Source organism: Pogoniulus pusillus, chromosome 5, assembly GCF_015220805.1.
Source record: "Pogoniulus pusillus isolate bPogPus1 chromosome 5, bPogPus1.pri, whole genome shotgun sequence".
NCBI lineage: Eukaryota > Metazoa > Chordata > Aves > Piciformes > Lybiidae > Pogoniulus > Pogoniulus pusillus.
In genome coordinates this window covers 40,229,991-40,248,793 of record NC_087268.1, presented here as the reverse complement: position 1 = coordinate 40,248,793, position 18,803 = coordinate 40,229,991, and the positions used below count along the sequence as shown (strand labels likewise).

General features: G+C 44.6%; 1 protein-coding gene across 5 annotated transcripts in view; it reads left to right on the top strand.

The window, feature by feature from the left end:
* Positions 1-6,294: 6,294 nt before the first annotated feature.
* The window catches only part of FARP1 (FERM, ARH/RhoGEF and pleckstrin domain protein 1), a 257,460-nt gene continuing 244,951 nt past the window's right edge, over positions 6,295-18,803 (top strand). For 2 of the 5 annotated variants that reach the window (XM_064143858.1, XM_064143857.1), the window contains exons 1-2: positions 6,296-6,616; positions 6,815-7,044. The gene's annotated coding sequence lies outside the window, so the exon portion shown is untranslated. Of the gene's footprint in view, positions 6,617-6,814; positions 7,045-18,803 lie in introns of all 5 variants that reach the window. The other 3 variants (XM_064143855.1, XM_064143853.1, XM_064143856.1) reach the window with 2 other exon arrangements.

Below are 18,803 nucleotides of genomic sequence, written 5' to 3'. Positions count from 1 at the left end.
GTTCCTGGGAACTATTCTGGTTAAGCCTGCCCTGTTTCAGCAGAGTGAATCCAATCCAGTTACATCTTAAGCTCATGTTCAATCTGAAATCTAACATCCAAAAAAAAAAAAAAAGACTGTTTTGTTTGTTTGTTTAATTCAGTTGTAAACAGCAAATGATCACTGCCAAAAATGAAGATATTTTTTGAAGGACAAATGTACTGTAGAGATTACTGACAAAACAGAAATGATTGTGTTCTGTGTTTCATTCTCAGAGCAAACATATTTTATTTCATTTTATTCATAAAATGGACATAATGAATGAAATGAATGAATAAAATCTACTCATGAAATGATCTAATTTCATTTTATTTCGTAAAATATTTATGAAGTGGAATATGGTACAATAGACTGAAAGGCCATGGAACACAGAATCACAGAATCAACCAGGTTGGAAGAGACCTCCAAGATCATCCAGTCCAAGCTAGCACCCAGCCCTGTCCAGTCAACTAGACCATGGCACTAAGTGCCTCAGCCAGGCTTTTTCTTGAACACCTCCAGGGACGGTGCCTCCACCACCTCCCTGGGCAGCCCATTCCAATGCCAATCACTCTCTCTGCCAACAACTTCCTCCTAACATCCAGCCTAGACCTCCCCTGGCACATCTTGAGACCGTGTCCCCTTGTTCTATTGCTGGTTACCTGGGAGAAGAGACCAACCCTCACCTGGCTACAATGTCCCTTCAGGTAGTTGTAGACAGTAATGAGGTCCCCCCTGAGCCTCCTCTTCTCCAGGCTAAACACCCCCAGCTCCCTCAGCCTCTCCTCATAGGGTTTGTGCTCCAGGCTCCTCACCAGCTTTGTTGCCCTTCTCTGGACACATTCCAGCACCTCAACATCTCTCTTGAATTGAGGAGCCCAGAACTAGACACAGTAATCAAGGTGTGGCCTGACCAGTGCTGAGTACAGGGATAGAATAACCTCCTTTGTCCTACTGGCCACACTGTACCTGATGCAGGCCAGGATGCCATTGGCTCTCTTGGCCACCTGGGCACACTGCTGGCTCATCTTCAGCTACTATCTACCGGTACCCCCAGGTCCCTTTCTTCCTGACTGCTCTCCCGCCACTCAGTCCCCAGCCTCAACTTTCACCTGCACCCTGCATCTCAGAAAAATGAGAGACTGTAATCACAAACTGTTCTCTGTCCATCTTCCAGCATCAGAAGAACATGAAATAAGACAGCATTCATCACACCTCAAACACACAGACAGAGCCCAAGTTGCTACAGACACAGAACAGGTTGAATGAGATCTTTGACAGGGATAGAGCTGCCAATGCATTTAAATGAGGAAGAACATGACTAAAAGTTGTGCCTGTTAGGGGCAGGTTGACAGGAGCTGGCAGGAGAAAAAGTGTACACTTATTCTACCTAGCCTTCAAGAAAAACTTGCCTTCCTGATTTGACAGGAGACTATAGCAGAAAGTAGATTATGTCATTGTAGGTGATTTTTCCACTCAGTAACATGGAAATGATGCTTCATTTTTTTTTCAGTCTAAAGTTTATTTTTTGGGAGCAGTTATTTTGTTTTTATTGACTGGAATTTTGTTTCAGGGAAGAGTAACTTCAGTGGGAAGAAGATTTACTAAGCAGGAAAATAAATGCTTTCTGATAGTCTAATCATTAATTTCATTAAACATAAAATATGCAGATCTTGCTATGCCTTCTGCAGTGAAATATTATTTCTGTAAATTATTTAATACCTTTCACTTTCTGAACAGAAATTTTCACAAATCCTTTCAGAAGAAGGCATTTCATTAATGATAAAAAAATAGATGGCTTCATTTCTCTTTACTCTGCAATGCTTCCCATCTGGGAAGCAAATAAATTACCACCCTTAAAAGACCCTGCTTATGGCCTGACATTTAAGAGGCTGCATTCTGAAACAGCAAAATCATGCTGAATTGATGTTTGCTTTGACAGGTTACACAATTGCTCCCTCTGGCCAGATTTAGATGTTCTAAAAATTAAAACTCAAGAATATGGCAATGCAGAAGACAGTAATTAAGCCACCTGTTGTAACTAGCTATTGTAAAAATAAAATGTCTTATCATCCAGTATGAATTTAGAAAGGACCCAAGGGAGATTCCGAATGTGACAGAGCACTAGATAAGGTTCCCCAACCACCACTTCAAAGCGTGGATTATCCCACAAAGGTTTATTCTGATGTGCTGATACGTTCCAGATGCATTGCCTTGCAGGAGGTCACGGCAGAAATACTGGCAGTGGGGTGAGGGGGCTGGGGGAGAGGAGAGCAAGAGTGTTATTATTTTCATGGGAATCTTTAAATCTGATAAAGCTCAAAGCCATGTTTAATGTTCTATTTTCTTCTCTTTTTCATATTTGCAAGGGGACTCTTCTCAGCTGTATTTACTCACGGTATAAATTCCGAGGGGCTGCAAAAGGGGCATTTCTCTCCATTTTAGAATTATATCTACTTTTATCAGTCCAGGTACTTAAGTAGCTCCTCTTCATCACAATATTAAATAGCCTCAAAAATCATTTAATGAATTTAATTGCACTGTCTTCCTGGAAAGTACCACTTTTCTCTTGTTTTCTGTCCCTCCCCCCCCTTCCCTCCCCTTCCCCTTTCCTCTTTCTCCTTCCCTCTTACCCCTTCCCCATTCTCCCCCCTTTCCCTTTGTCCATTAGAATCATAGAATCATAGAATCAACCAGGTTGGAAGAGACCTCCAAGATCAGCCAGTCCAACCTAGCACCCAGCCCTATCCAGTCAACTAGACCATGGCACTAAGTGCCTCATCCAGGCTTTTCTTGAAGACCCCCAGGGACGGTGCCTCCACCACCTCCCTGGGCAGCCCATTCCAATGCCAATTACTCTCTCTGTGAAGAACTTCTTCCTAACATCCAGCCTATACCTACCCTGGCACAACTTGAGACTGTGTCCCCTTGTTCTATTGCTGGTTGCCTGGGAGAAGAGGCCACCCCCCACCTGGCTACAATGCCCCTTCAGGTAGTTGTAGACAGTAATAAGATCACCCCTGAGCCTCCTCTTCTCCAGGCTAAACAGGCCCAGCTCCCTCAACCTCTCCTCATAGGATTTGTGCTCCAGGCCCCTCAGCAGCTTTGTTGCCCTTCTCTGGACACGCTCCAGCACCTCAATATCTCTCTTGAATTGAGGGGCCCATTTCCCCCCTTTCCCCTTCCCCATTCCCCCCTTCCCTTTTTCCTCTTCTCTTTCCTTTCTTCTTTTTTCTTTTCAAAAAAACTCTATTTTCCCTTGTCTGCCATTTTCTTGAAGGTTCTGACATTTGTAATTTGATTAATGATGTCCTTATAGATATTTATATAATAAATGTTAATAATATTTTCATTTGCTTTGAAGTAGTTGATTATTTTGTTTATTAATGACTGCCTTGGAATCTTCAGTGTCATTTGCAAAAATGAGCCTGGGTTTTTTTTTTTGTCTCCTTGGATTTGCAAATGGGGGGGAAAAAAGCATGAAGCAAGTATAACCTGACACAATCTATGTAGTCTTGAGGAATATAAATTGTTCATGAATTTGAGGTGAACTTTTTAAGCTCTGAAGCTTCAGGAATGATTCATCTATTAACCATTCCATCTTAGCACAGATATGCAGCTAATGTAAAAAATGCATTAATCCTGAAACAGGCAAATATGTTTGGCAATAGAACTTAAATATGATGATGTGTAGAAGAAGTGATGTTGTGATATTAATACCGTGGTTAAGGAGAGAGGCTTGTTCCAACAGCTTGATACACAAAAGGTCTCTTTATATAAATTCTTAAGGACGTGGGAAACTTTTCCATATACCATCAAGAAGGTCTCTTTTAATTCATGATATTACACACTTGGAGCAGACAGTAAACAAAATTTGTTAATGAGCTGGATCTAAGTGTTTAAAGAGCTTCTTTTCAATGATTGAGTTTTTCTTTCACATGGAAACCATAGAATGGCTTATGTTGGAAAGGACCTCAGAGATCATCTACTAACACCAAAGTCTGAGAATGGAAATTGACTCTTTGGCTAAACATTTATTTCTTGGGATTTATTTTTTTGTTAGTTTGTGCTTTTCCCTCAAAAGTTAAGACATGGTCTGCTGCTAGTATTGTATACTATTAACAAAATTGTTAATTACCTTCGCTTCTACCCATACTTTGATGTTGCATTCTGGTGTAGAAGCAAGAACGTTCAACACTGGTTACCTTACCAGAAGATCCAGCAGTATGATAAGCTTAACAATTGATGACTGTAATAATATTTATAGAAGACATGGATAAAATGATAAGCTTAACAATTGATGACTGTAATAATATTTATAGAAGACATGGATAAAAATGTATGGCAAGCAAAAGCTACTGAAATCTGGGGGTGCTGATCGATACCCGCCTGAACATGAGCCAGCAGTGTGCCCAGGTGGCCAGGAGAGCCAGTGGCATCCTGGCCTGCATCAGGAATGGTGTGGTCAGCAGGAGCAGGGAGGTCATTCTGCCCCTGTACTCTGCACTGGTTAGACCACACCTTGAGTACTGTGTTCAGTTCTGGGCTCCCCAGTTTAGGAGGGACATTGAGATGCTTGAGCGTGTCCAGAGAAGGGCGATGAGGCTGGTGAGAGGCCTTGAGCACAGCCCTACGAGGAGAGGCTGAGTGAGCTGGGATTGGTTAGCCTGGAGAAGAGGAGGCTCAGGGGAGACCTTATTGCTGTCTACAACTGCCTGAGGGGAGGTTGTGGCCAGGAGGAGGTTGCTCTCTTCTCTCAGGTGGCCAGCACCAGAACAAGAGGACACAGCCTCAAGCTGCGCCAGGGGAGATTTAGGCTTGAGGTGAGGAGAAAGTTCTTCAGTGAGAGAGTCATTGGACACTGGAATGGGCTGCCCGGGGAGGTGGTGGAGTCGCCGTCCCTGGGGCAGTTCAAGGCAGGATTGGACGTGGCACTTGGTGCCATGGTCTAGCCTTGAGCTCTGTGGTAAAGGGTTGGACTTGATGATCTATGAGGTCTCTTCCAACCTTGATGATACTGTGATACTGTGAAATGATGGGAAGCATGTATGCTTCAAAATATGTAACACAAATAATGGTGAAATGATCCTGAAAGAGCTGGATAATTCTGTCATGCTCTTGCACTGAAATTTTCAAAACCAGATGACTTAACACAAAGCCATTTGATAAAGAGACTAAAACTAACCAAATGCCACAGGTTTACAAGATTGAGCCCCAAACCCACATTTTTTTTCAAGAACACACTGATAAATCTAGCACAAAGTATTTGCTGAAAGGGTCTTTGAAGCAAAATTTCAGGCTCCAGGGAAAACATCTGTGGAATGTTCTATGGGGAAAAAAAAATTACTAGACAAAAGACATAGCTGAAATACACAGATTTTGTCTAGGACAGCATCTTAGCTTCTTGCCTTAATAAGACACAGAAAAACATTTAAACCCAAAACATATTTTAAAGTAGTTTACAGAAGAGGCATAGATTTTAAGGCTGAAGGGACCACTGAAGAATCAAGAGTGACCTCAGCATAAACCTGACCAAAGAAATTAATCCACATACCTGGGTTTTGAGTCCGATAATATGGCTTGACAAAGCACACAGGTGAGGCAAACAAGTTACCACAAGGCAGGTCAAAATGTGCATTGGCAAGTACCCTGCCATAACTGCCTGCATACAGGTATACCATCTGGGACCTCAGAAGCAGGAGAAAATGTCAATGAAAAAATAACTGCAAATTATCCTAACATACAAGAGCTGTAAAAAGCAAAGGCTTCCCAGAGATCCATATTTGCATTCCATTGTGGTTGCTGCTCTCTGTCTTTTGTGCAGGAGAAAAAAAAAAACCACGCAGAGAGGTTCTCTGTGGTGGCCTAACAAGGAGGGAATGCAGAGAACTGACTAGTAACCCTAAACGTGAACACACTACCTTATACCTAGTCCTTTGGTTTCTCTGGCATCTCAAGCAAGCACCTGGGAGTATGATGCATGTGGAGGGGTATCGTTGGTGAATCAAGCATTGATCTGCTCCCCATTGATTCCTGAGGCCTCCTAAAGCAGAAAAACTGGGATATTAACGGGTTTGCACAGACCCCTGGAGGCAATGTTCTGGTTCCTCCGGAACGAGCCACCTAGTTTAGCAGCCTCTTAGCCGCTGGTGAGTGAACCAGTTCGCTCTCCAAGGGCAGCAGGGAACAATCTTCCTGCGGCGTGCCCTTGCCTCTGAGGGCACCTACATCGGATGGTACCCCAAATTCGCAGTAAAGGGCAGTGACTGCGCAAGGCCACGGCTTGCCCTCGCCCCAGGGCAGCAGCTGGAGGAGGAAAGGGAGGCCCCGAGACTCTCACGGGCTGCCTCGCTCCTGGGTGCCGCCCTCCGCCCCACAGCTGCGGGACCGCAGCCCGGCTTAACGCCTCCCTCGCGCCGCGGCCACCTGGGCGCTGCCTGGGAGGGGGAGAGCACTTGGAGCAGCCCCAGCGCGGCGACAGCTCAGGCTGGTGGTCGCTGCTGCTTTTCCTCTCGGCGGGCTGCCCAGCTACCTGCGGCCGGGTGGCACCGCCGAGGCGGCTGCCTTCGCTCCGACAGCGCTGAGCCGATCGGCCGTGGTAAGCCGCCGCCGGTGAACGCTGGAGGGGGCTCTCGGCCACCTCCTGCCGCCGGCAGCTCCCCCTCCGGGAGGGGGCAGGGTTAGGGGAGGTGCACCCGCGGCAGCGCGGTGAGCAGCGTCCAGTTCCCGCTCCCCTGGTCTACAGGAGGCAGCAGGGACCCCCGTCTCAGTCACCGCCTACCCCCTTTCTCCTCAGCGCCCGGCCCAGTGGGCTCACCCCACTGCAAAGCCGGACATGGCGACCCTGCTCCTGCGAACCCCTTGCTATCCTCCTCCCACCGCCGCTGCTACCACTTCTACTGCTGCCTCCTTCTCCCCGCGGAGCTTTTAATGGCTCGGACCTCCGGCGGCCAAGCGCGACTGCCCCTGCTCCAGCCGCAGCGAGAAGAGCCAGCGGGAGCCCGCGCAGCCCCAGCCCCGCGCACGGTAAGGACGGCACGGCGAACAATGGGGCCGAGCGGGAGCGGCAGCGGGTGGCGCCTGCCCCGCCGGGCACCGCGGGTGAGGGCTGCGGGGCAGGCGGCGGGACCCGCCCGCGGGGCGGCGAGGGCGTGAGGGGGCCAGCAGCCGGGAGCAGCGCCCGCGCCGGCCCCCGCGCCCCGTCCTCGGGCGGTGACAGCCGCGAGGCCGCGCTGCCCGGCGGACACCCCGCGAGCGCCGCTCAGTCCCACTTAATCGCATTGCCGCGCATAATACGCGAGGAGGCACCGCAGCGAGCAGCGTCCGCACCGCCTCCTGTCCCCGGCTTCTCCCCGGGCACGGCGGGCGGGTGCGTTCCGGGCGGCAGCGAGGGCGGCCGCTGAACTTGGTGTCTTTTGTTTTGCCCTCGGGTTGGAACTCAGCCCCGGCGGCGGGGCGTCCCCGCAGCGGTTGGCGGGCGGCGGGGCTGGAGCCCCGAAGGGACACTCAGTGACGGGCGGAGTTGGAGGGGCGGACGTCCCCGTTGGCCCAAGGTTTAGCTCGGGCCGGGAGCCGGCGGGGAGGCGGCGCTCCTGGGGGGTGGGGTGTGTGTGTGCGAGGGCAGTGAGCCTCGTTCCTCGCCCCGGCCCCAGAGCAGCTCTCGGAAGACGGGACGGCCCAGCCCGGGCGGCGGTGGCTGTGGGCGCTGGTTCCCCGCTGCACCCCGGCCGCCGCTGCCCTGCGGGTTTGCTGGGCGGCTGGTACGGCCGCCGTGCGGGCTCGGTGCACCTTCCGCCTTCACACCCGGGGGTGCGCCGAGGTGGTTTCGGCCTGGTTCCCTCGACGCCCCTGCCGTCGCCTCGCCCGTGCCTCGGCTGGAAAGTTCGGTGCTTTCAAAACGGAGTGTTTCCCGCTCTGCGGTGTGATCGGCCTCAACCAGGCAGGAACCGCTGGGGAAAGTTTTGAGTAAACAAGTTTATTTTCGGAGGGGCAGCTCCTGTGTAGTAGGCCTTATCTTTTGTGATTCGCCTGCTTTTCTTTCTAAAGCAGGTGCAAACTCTGGGAGCTGTCTTTTTTAAGTTGCCGGATTTGCTTGATTGCAGACACGAGATAAATGAAACGCGTAGCGCATCACTTTTTGGTCACAGGCTTCATACCAGGGCTTCCTTCGAAGGGATTTGTCCCTGGAGAGTGGAAAGATGATTGCTCTGAAGGAGCAGTATCGCTCAGCTGTTTCAGTAGTTCTACCTCTCAGATACTCTTGCTCCTTGTGTTGCTTCCAGTGTGTATTTGCAGTAAGCAGCTGATGTTGGAATCAGGCTAACAAAAACAAAGCTCTGAGGGAGTCCAGTTAAGAAAAGATGCAGCTCCCTTCACTTCGGATTTTTCCTTCCCCTACTTAGGGATGTTTAAGCAAGGATTGTAGTATCTAGCTAATTAGCGGATCTGAGCCTTTTAGCAATGGGCCTGCGTACCAAGGAAGTACAAAATCCTCTTAGCTATGCCTCACGTGTCCGACCTGCTGCTGCTGCTGGGGTTTCCGAGCTCTGCTCTGGCTGACACAACAGGGCGCAGCTGTGTGCGGTGCCTGCCACATGGCATCCTGGGGTTTGTAGTTACCCCGGCATGAACCTCCCTGGTAAACTGTGCTAATGAAGCCAGGTGAGAGCTTGCCTTCTCCCTTTGCCCTGGCCTTTCCTGGTACCAGAAGTGTCTGGTGCTGAGCAAAGTGTACCAGTTCTGTGGCTCCAGGATCCTGCTCGGTGTTTTTACCTTCTAATTCAGAGCTTCATTCCCTTAGGTATTGCTTTGCTCTGGGATTGCATAGCATCTCTTTTTTTTTTTTTTCCTCTGTAAATAGTAAAAAATACAATTATATGCTGTACACTGAATTGCAATGGGTATTTTTAACATCTTTATTGATGACCTTGATTCAAGCACAGAGTGTCATCAGTAAGTTTGCAGATGACACCAAGTTAGGTGGCAGTGTTGATTTGAATGAGGGTGGAGAGGCTCTTCAGAGGGACTTGGATAGGCTAGATTGATGGGCCAGTATTAATGGGATGAATTTCACCTGCACTTGGGTCACAACAACCCCCAAGCAATGCTGTAGGCTTGGGGCAGTGTGGCTGGAGAGCTGCCTGGCAGAAAGGGATCTGGGGGTTGTAATAGACAGCAGCTGAATATGAGGCAGCTGTGTGCCCAGGCAGCCGAGGAGGCCAATGGCATCTGGCTTCTATTAAAAATGCTGTGTCCAGCAGGAGTAGGAAGGTAATTGTCTGCTTGTACTCTGCTTTGATGAGGCCACACCTAGAGTACTGTGTTCAGTTTTGGGCACTGCAATGTAAGAGAGATGTGGAGGTGCTGGAACAGGTCCAGAGTGGGGCAACAAAGCTGTTGTGAAGGGCCTAGAGAATAAATCTTATGAGGACTGACTGAGGGAGCAGGGGCTGTTTAGTTTGAAAAAGAGAAGGCTGAGGGGAGACCTCACTGCTATCTGCAACTACCTGAAGGGATGTTGTGGAGAGGCTGGTGCTGGTCTCTTCTCACGGGTAATTGGAGGGGAAATGGCCTCAAGCTGAGGCTGAGTAGGTTTAGATTGGACATTAGGAAAAAGTTTTTCGTGGAGAAAGTGGTCAGGCGCTGCAATGAGCTGCCCAGGGAGGTGGCTGAGTCACCAACCCTGGATGTGTTTAAGGGTCATTTGGCTATGGTGCTTAGAGATATGGTTTAAGATGAATCTTGTAGAGTAGGGTTATAAGTTGGACTTGGTGATCCTGAGGGTCTTTTCCAACCTGGATGTTTCTGTGATTTTTGAAAGTTTAGACATCACTACATCTGCCCAAACACAAGGCACATTCTTCTGTCACTGCGGACTGAAGTTCAGATGTAGCTGTGGAAGAGATAGTTTACAGTAGGGCTGACTGTCACCATCACAGGAAGGGGTTAGAAAGCTGTATTTGCTCCTTACTTGCAGTATCTTGTGTATAATCAATGAAATGGTGTTTTTTTGGGGGGATTGTTTGTTTGTTTTCATTTTCACTAGGTTTTCTTAAACAAAATAAACTAGGAAAGTATACAGAATGTGTTTAATGTGCAGACCTTCAAAAGGTTGAAAGCTGGTAAGGGATTAAATGTGTAATACCAAAGCCTGACTTTAATGTCTGGATTTGAAATTGGGAATATTTTTATCTCCTTTTCTTTTTTTAATTCCCCCATGTTGACAGAATTCATTACTCATCTTGTAATCAATATCTTAAAGCAGGGTACTTGTTACAAACTTTTGGAGAGAAAACTGTAGATGATGAGATGGCTTGAGATAAAAAGAAGAGAGTAAGACTTTCTTTAAGAGCTATATTTCTACACTGAAATTCAGATAGAGGATTATGAATTTGTAGAGCTGTGCAGTAAAATTTCCCTGATGATTTAGATTAATTTGACTTATGAAAAAGTTCAGTCTTTCACTTAAGAAATGGATAAATGATCAAAATCAGCAACTCTTAAAAAAAAATCTTGGTACTGAATATGAGGCTGCTTATGTCTGTGTGGTTGTGGAGCTATGTGGAAGAAATGCTTCTCTGGTTTGAAATATCTTTGCTTTATGTCTTTGGCTTGCTCTTGGGCACTGACTGGTGCCATGACTTCCACACATGGATCTGTTAGGGTATAGAGCTGGGCAAGATGATCCATGTGGCCATGTTTTTACATTTGCAGTGGCAAATTGCCTGGTGGGCAGAGGAAATTTCAAGGCTGTCAGTTGGTACAGCACTGGCTGGGTGTGTCCTCTCAGGTTTTGCAAGGTGGAAAACTGTGTAGAGAACAATGCTGCACCTTCTCTGGTTTTTAGTCGTTGTCTATCCCTCTTTCTGGAGACTGGAATTTGAAGTACAGGTCAGTGCTCTAACCTTGTCCTCCACTCCACTTGGGGAAATACAGATCTGTGACATGCGGACTGTGGCAGCAATCTGGATCCAGAACTTCAACAGAATTGACTCAACTCAGCTTTTTAAACTTAGGTTCATGACTGGGGTTGAAAAAAATGGATTAAACCTCAGTATTATTGATCCTGGTTACATTCTAGTGCAGAATTGATGTGTTTGCATACTTTCCATACTGTGCTGTGCTGTTAGTGATAGAAACCAAAGCCAGCAAGTTTAGTCCCTGTTTTTTTGGGTTTGTTTTTTTTTTCCACTGTTGATTTTATTTTTTTTCTTTTCCATCATGCTTGTCTGTGCCAGTGTACTTGTTTTATATTGTCTTTTTTAGAAAAGCACGATAAAAATGGTGTTTATTCAATTTGGGTCTACCAACTTGTCCTGCATTTTCTGTTTCTTCTTTTAGAAGTTGGCATGTTTATCTTAAAATGCTCTTTCCAAACTTACTTTCATGACTTTGAAGGGTTGAAGTTTGTCCATTTTCTTTTTGTGTGGGTGCTTTTTTGACCAGTAGCTACTGAGTAGATGGTGAGGTAATTTACAGATGGATTGCTTGAATTAGGGAGAGCAAAGGCACTACTTGCTTTTCTGATTGTAAAGGCACAGAAGATGAATTACAGAGGTATAAAAGGTCATCAAGCTCAGTCAGCTTTGAATTTGTGCAAAATGTCAGTAAATTTGGCCTGCAGGAACGGAGGCAAATCAGACAATTAGATCAGTCTTTATCAGATGCGGGCGCTATCTTGTTTGTGATCAATTTCAGCGTGGTGAGCTTTTTAGCCTGGTTGGTAATAAAGTAGACTTGATTTAATATTATGAGAAATGAAAATAGGCTATGCCTTTTGGAAGGTTTGAGAAAGAGGGTATGGAACTATGGTTTTGTTGATTTTTATTTTTTTTAAATTTGGTATTTTAATGTTTGCCTGTCAAAAAGAACCTCAAGAAAAAAAAGAATGGTGGCTCTGTTAGTCAGTACTCAAATAAAATGAAGCTTTGTTGGTAAAGTTCACAGAGGTGCTAAAGTTCCCTTTTCTGGTGATCTCAGAGGGGACTTTGATTTTTGCAGTGTGCCCTTAAATGTGACGAGTAAAATCTGTACAGTAAATCTTTTTTGTGTGTGTGTTGCTGTATAAAATGGAGGAAAGAACTTTCTCAGGGCATGAAATCTGGATAGTGAGGGTTACAGTAGAAGATTTCTGTACAACATATGTTTATTTCTAGGCATGAGGAATAGTTGGGAGGATGGATGATATTTAAGTATAAGGTAAGCATAGTGTTTCCAGACTGTTGTCTTTTCCAGGTTGTAAATTTGGTGTAGAGTTAAAGCCTGCTGAAGAGTGGAAGACAGTGTTTCTGAGATGGTGTTGCTGGTTCCCTTACTGGTGGTGCCTTGCTTCTGTAGCACTCTGCTGCTTCCCTTTAAAATGTAAAAATGTTACTACTTTAGCAGCAGTGCTGGAGGCTGCTGTCCCATCTCAAGTGAGAAATATTAATGGTGATTTCAATCCCATTTTCTTTCCGAATATGCTGACTGGGGGAGGCCAAAGGAATGGTTTGGACCTCGCAGGGCGACTGAATTTACCATAGTTGAAAGTATGTTAAGAGACTATTTACATTCCAGATTCACATGTGATTCTCCTGCCTTGTAAGGCTCTTTAAAGTGCCATTTCAAATGTGATTCTCCTGTCTTGTAAGGCTCTTTAAAGTGCCATTTCAAGCTTTCTCTCTCATCGCATATGTTAACACAGAAGTGAAAAACAGAAGTTGTGCAACCAAAAGGGGTTTTCTGCTTCTCCCTGAAGGTGTAGATTTTCCCAAAGTATGTATTTCTATACTAGAAAATGTATTTAGGTGGGTAGTTTGCAAAGTATTCTAGAAATTCCTTGTCTATAGAGGACATGGACATTTTTTCTGAGGAAAAGCTGTGACTTTTGGAACAGAGAGACTAGTAACAAGCCATCCCTGCTTGAAGCAACTGCCTTTGAGTGCAGGCAGTAAACTGTTCCCCTAGAGGAAGTGGAATTGCAGCCTCTGGGACAAGCTGCTCAGATCTGTGGGTTGTCATGTACAAAACATTGCTAGGGAAGAGCATGCTTTTCTATAGGTCAGAAGGTGACTTAGTGGTGTGGTGGTTTGGGAGTTCCATTTCCCTCCCACCCAAGATTCACCAGACTAACTCAGCTGTCTGGAAGTTAAGGATGAAGCTGTATTTTACAGTGTAGCACAAATTTACAAGCATATATACACAAGTAACTCCCCACCTCCTCCCTTATCTCAGAAGGCTTATGTGCAGAAGTGAGATGCAAAAGAAAAGCTGACAAAAGATTAGGAGAATGATTAGATTGAGTTACACAGATTCAGGCAGAGACAGACAAACAGCAGCCAAAGACTGTCTGACTTTGATGTTTTTTATATCCCTAAGCAAAACCAATGAGTGGTTCTAGACATCACTATTGTTTTCTTTCCACAGCCAATGACCTAATTTCTGTCATATAAAATATTCCAATTAGCCTCAAACCAGCACAGTGGTAAACTGCTGGCCACTCTTGGCCTTTCTGCATCTTTTGCTGGTGATTGTTGAAGGACCAGTTGTTTGATCACTGGCTGCTAAATAATACAGACACCTGCGTCTCCTTAAGCAAGGACCCTTGTTTGCAGTCACCACTCAAATAACAAATGTGGCACAAAGAATCTAGCTGCTCAGTAGCCTGTGTACATTTAATTGGCTCTTTCTGCTGTGCATCATGAGATTTTCTGTTGGTTATGTTCTTTCACATAATTTTTGTTCTGGTTCTGGATGAAGCATTTCAGCTGCAGACATTGTTAATTTCTTCCATCTCTCTAGTGTTATTTTTGGATGTGTCCCAGCCTCTATCTCCCCAATGAACAATACCAAAGGTGCTCTGTGGGGACCTTTGCTAGCCCAGCAATGGAGTACCGTCAGGCTCCTCATTAGTCTTTTATGTCTTTCCTTATCAGTTTTCCTATGAAACTCCCTATCGCTTTGGTTGCACATGTTAGAATAATTAGGCTTCCTGTTCATCAGGTTTGTATGGCATTGATTTTGGCCTGAAAGTTCAGGGGAGGGAAAGGTTACTAGAAATTTATAAGAAATGGCAAGTATATCTTTGGTAGTTGCCTTTTTCTGTTACAAGGTGGGTTTAAAATATAGGATAGCACAAAGCGAGGCAAGAATGCTGAGCAGACTTCATGTTACTTGTATAGGAGGTGTTTTGCCTTGCGTTATTAAATAAGTGAAAATAAAATTTAACCCCCCTGCTCTTTTAAGAGGAAAAAGAGGATGTGTTCAGTTGGATCAGGGCTTCCCACCATGCAGGCTCTGGGAACACAGGAGGTACACTTGAAGCATTTCCCTATCCCCCTTGATCTTCCTACAATTATGGGAGGGGGCAGTGGGGTGTCTTTTGGAGGTCCTGGATTTTTCCTCTGTGTATTTATCTCATTACTTGAATGGTGCTGCAGTTTACTGCTGCTTATGGCTTATCACACTGAAATTAATTTGATTTTATTTTGTTAATTCTCTGCAGTCTTATGATTGCAGTAGCAATGATTACGACTGAAGAGTCTCTGGCCAGCTGTTGCTGTGGTGTGTAATAGTAATGTCTCTTTCAGATTAAGGAGAAATGTGCTTTGTTTAATTTGCCCTGCCTGAGGTTATTTTCTCAAACATAAAAAGGGTAAGAAGGATAGTAAAGCTCTTATAAAAGTAAAGCTCTGTAGTAGTTGTGATGTTTTGTTTTAGGAGTTTCCCATTTTCCAGAGGCTGGTGAGTATTATGGCCCTTAACAATATGAAAACTATTTAAAGGAGAATGGGAAGGAGAGATTCAGTTGCAGTACCTTTCAGAGAGTATGTAACTTTATGTTCCTAGTAGTCTTGGTGCATTGTAGAAGTTTAACTTCTTTTGGGGGAATCTGAAAGATTATCCACCTTTTGAGGTAACTTCCATTCTTTTTATTCAAAGACTTCAGCTCTTACCTTACCTTTGTGGAAATGCCTCCCTAAAATCTGTTTTGCATTGTCTTTGTAAGACTGAAACCATTAATGTTTACCATTTTAACATGCTAAACATTCAGTAATTTTGCTGCTTTTTAAACAGAGCTATCAGTATGTGTGTGTAGGATTATCAGCTACATAGTTGTGCTGCTGTAACCTGTGTTGTTCATTGGCCATTTCTTGAAGCTTAGCTGGAGTAAGCAGTGTAATGTGGAAAATAAAATTGTTTAATGTTTTGGTGCAGAGCACTGTTTTTTCCTCCTGTGTGCTTTGAAATATGCACCATAATTTCCAGTACTATGAAAAACAAAATACTACAAGCCATGAAAAGAAACACAAAGCAAGCAAAAAGGAAAAGATACCTAGAATCTGTAGCCATTAAATATGGCACTTGAAGCTATCAGAAAATACCCTCAAAGTGCCTCAGGTAGCAAATAAATAGTTAAGACAGAAGCCAAGTAGATGGTGTGGTAGTATTGCAGTGGAGAGAAGGGCAAATGACTTTGCCATTTGTATAGAAAAAAAGGTTTTAAAGGCATCCTAATTAAGTGCTGCTCACAGCCTTATGCTTACTAATAGTATTTGAATTTTGAGCTGTCACAAATGGCACAGTTCCAAGGGTATAGTTTGCCTAAGGCATGGGAGTTGGAAGTGAACTTTGAAGAGGAGAATTTCCAAATACACCTGTAGGAGGGAAGTTACCATCAGCAACTTTCTGGGGCAGGTTTTTCCATCTCTTTTTTTTCCTCATATTATTCTCTATTAAGGCTTGAACGGTAATGCTGCCTCGTGTTTTTGACTGTTCTCTCTCTGTACCTTTATAAACTCTTGGACATCTTCAACCATGTTAGATAACCAATAAAGCTTAAGTAAAAAAGTGCTTGATATAGGAGAGATTCAAACCACTGCAGCCGTTGCTAGAGGTCATTTGCATTGCCTGTCAGCTGCCTGCTCAGCACATGTGTTGGCTGGGCAGTTGCATAGGTACTGCTCAAAGCAAAGGCAGCCTCATGTCATCTAATTAGCAGTGAGTAAATATCACAGTGTAGAGAGAAGGATCAGGAAGGCTGGCTGGACAGGAGGGGTGTGGTGGAGAGAGCCATGCAGCAGCTGGCTTTTTGTTGTGCAGAGGCTGAGAGCAGAGCATCAGTTGGGTGGAAAGCAGTTTTTATTATCTCTGTGGTCTGCAAAGACCACATTTGCATACTGGCTCTTAGCGTGGTGGAAACAAACCTACTGCTAATGAAACCTGTCCAGAAAGTGAAATCTTCATCAAAAACTTGACACCACACTGACACCAATCACAGTTATCTCTCAGTGCTTCTTGTAGGCATGGAGTGGTGTGCCTTTATCTGGTGAATTACCAAAGTGATTGTGCAAGAGCAGGGTATCTGTGTGAAGTCATTATCTCCAGTTGTCCAGCTTTTAACGTGCAAAACCAGAGTAGTTCCAATTCTGAACCAAGAAATTATCAGTCAGGCAACACCTGTTTGAGCAACACCAGCATTTCTCCCATAATTTTGTGCGCAGTGTGTGCACACTGAGACCAGAGAAATCATCAGAGCAGTTTCTAGTTGTAATAATGCTTCAAGGGATATTTCAAGCAAATGGCACTTGATGGTAGCTCTGCTTGAGAAAACCAAACACAGGGAAGCCATTCCTGTCCTCATGGATAGCAGGACTAATAGAGGCATGCTCAAATGTGTGACTGAAAAATTGGATAGTATGTCTAGAGAAGGGCAACGAAGCTGGTGAGGGGCCTGGAGCACAAATCCTATGAGAAGAGGTTGAGGGAGCTGGGCCTGTTTAGCCTGGAGAAGAGGAGGCTCAGGGGTGATCTTATTACTGTCTACAACTACCTGAAGGGACATTGTAGCCAGGTGGGGGTGGCCTCTTCTCCCAGGTAACCAGCAATAGAACAAGGGGACACGGTCTCAAGTTGTGCCAGGGTAGGTATAGGCTGGATGTTAGGAAGAAGTTCTTCACAGAGAGAGTGATTGGCATTGGAATGGGCTGCCCAGGGAGGTGGTGGAGGCACCGTCCCTGGGGGTCTTCAAGAAAAGACTGGCTGAGGCACTTAGTGCCATGGTCTAGTTGATTGGTTAGGGCTGGGTGCTAGGTTGGACTGGATGCTCTTGGAGGTCTCTTCCAACCTGGTTGATTCTATGATTCTATGTATGTGTTTGTACATATGATGATAAGATGGAGTTCAGAAACGTTTTCTGGAACCAAGTTGCAGACTTTTGATCTTTCTCTACTGTAAAAAAAACCAAACAAGCCAAACAGTCTGTGTATTCAAGGAAACTCAGGCACATAGATGAAAGCATTATAACTGAATGCAGTAGTGTTCTTAAGTTTTTGCTAGGGTTGCTTTGATTCCCTTAGGTCTGCTGGTAAAATTTCTTTGGGCAGTAGGTAAAACTGTGGAGTTTCGTTCCAAGTTCTTCTTAAAAGTGAAAGCAGTGTTTGAAAACACATATTTTATTTCATCATTTGAAATATTTAAAGCAGGAAACAGGTGATGTGATGGAAATAGCTAATACACAGGCATAATAAACTTGTCAAAGCTGATGTAATCAGCTCTAGAGATAGTTAAGCTGTTTGTGTGTACCACAGCAGGTGGAACTACATTTTCCCTCCAGGTGTCACGTGAAGAAAACGACCAGGAAACATTAGGTATAACCCTTCATACTTGGATTCTCTGCATAACTGGTGTGATATGAGGATTCTTACAGATGCAGGATTAGTTGATTTCAAGAAAGCTGAAAGACTTTTTATTTTAGTGTAGACAAAATTCAGTAGGAAAAAAATCTTGAGGAAAAAATCTGTATTCTACTTTTCTGCCTACTTTTGTCAAAACAAAATGCCCTATCCAGCCTGAATGAGGGTTTTGCCAATTAAAATGTCCCCAATATTGGAACTGAAACTTGCATGCGTGCTATGAATGAAAAATGGTAGCTATACAACTAAAAATATCTACAGAAAAATGTAAAATGCCTTTAGAAGATTTAAAGCCTCATATCTGTAGGAGTTCTGGGCTACCTTTAGAGGAGAATGGGGATCTGAGAATGGTTCCATCTTGGCAAGAAAAATGTGATTTGGGAAAAAAATTAATCAGCATAACAGGTCTGGTCCTTGCAGGTAGATGGAGCCTAATGAAATTAATATCTGAAAAGTAATTATAAACCCAAGTTGGTAATACATAGCAGGACCTAAGAAGACCTTCACTCATGTGCATTTTTCCTGTTGTAATCAAGCAACAGCTTGGAAAAGGCTGAAATGTCTGAGAGCTGTACAGCATGAGCTGGGTAAAAGCTTCCTAAAGTCTTTAGGCAGCATCTGACTTCTGTGAAATAAAAGATGCTGCAGTAGTTCATCTTTTTTTGGTGTAAGTTAACCACTCCATGAATTTATTCTAAGCACTAACTTACTTTTTTGTGGAAAATCCTGGAATAGCCTTCTTTTCATTCCTTTTTTTTATTTAAATTATTATTTTCCAGGCTAAATTTAATTGAAATTCTGTCAGCAGGATAAGGTAGTCTGATTAGCTTTGAATTTGTTGAAGGAAAGTTTCATAACTCCTTCATTGGTATTGCTCCAGGAAGGTCTGGTCATTTTTTGTCTATGGAGTTTAAAGCTTGAGGGGCTGATAAAGACTCAAATCAATTGGAAGTAGTTGCAACTAGATCATCAGCATACTTTTGTTTAATTTACAGTGTTTATTTAGTGTTCTCCTGTTGAGGAAATTGAATGAAATTCCTCCTGCTGTGAGGGACTGCAGAGAGAAATAGCAATGGTTCAGGTGCTTGTTTAGATGACTCTGTGTGTTTGAGA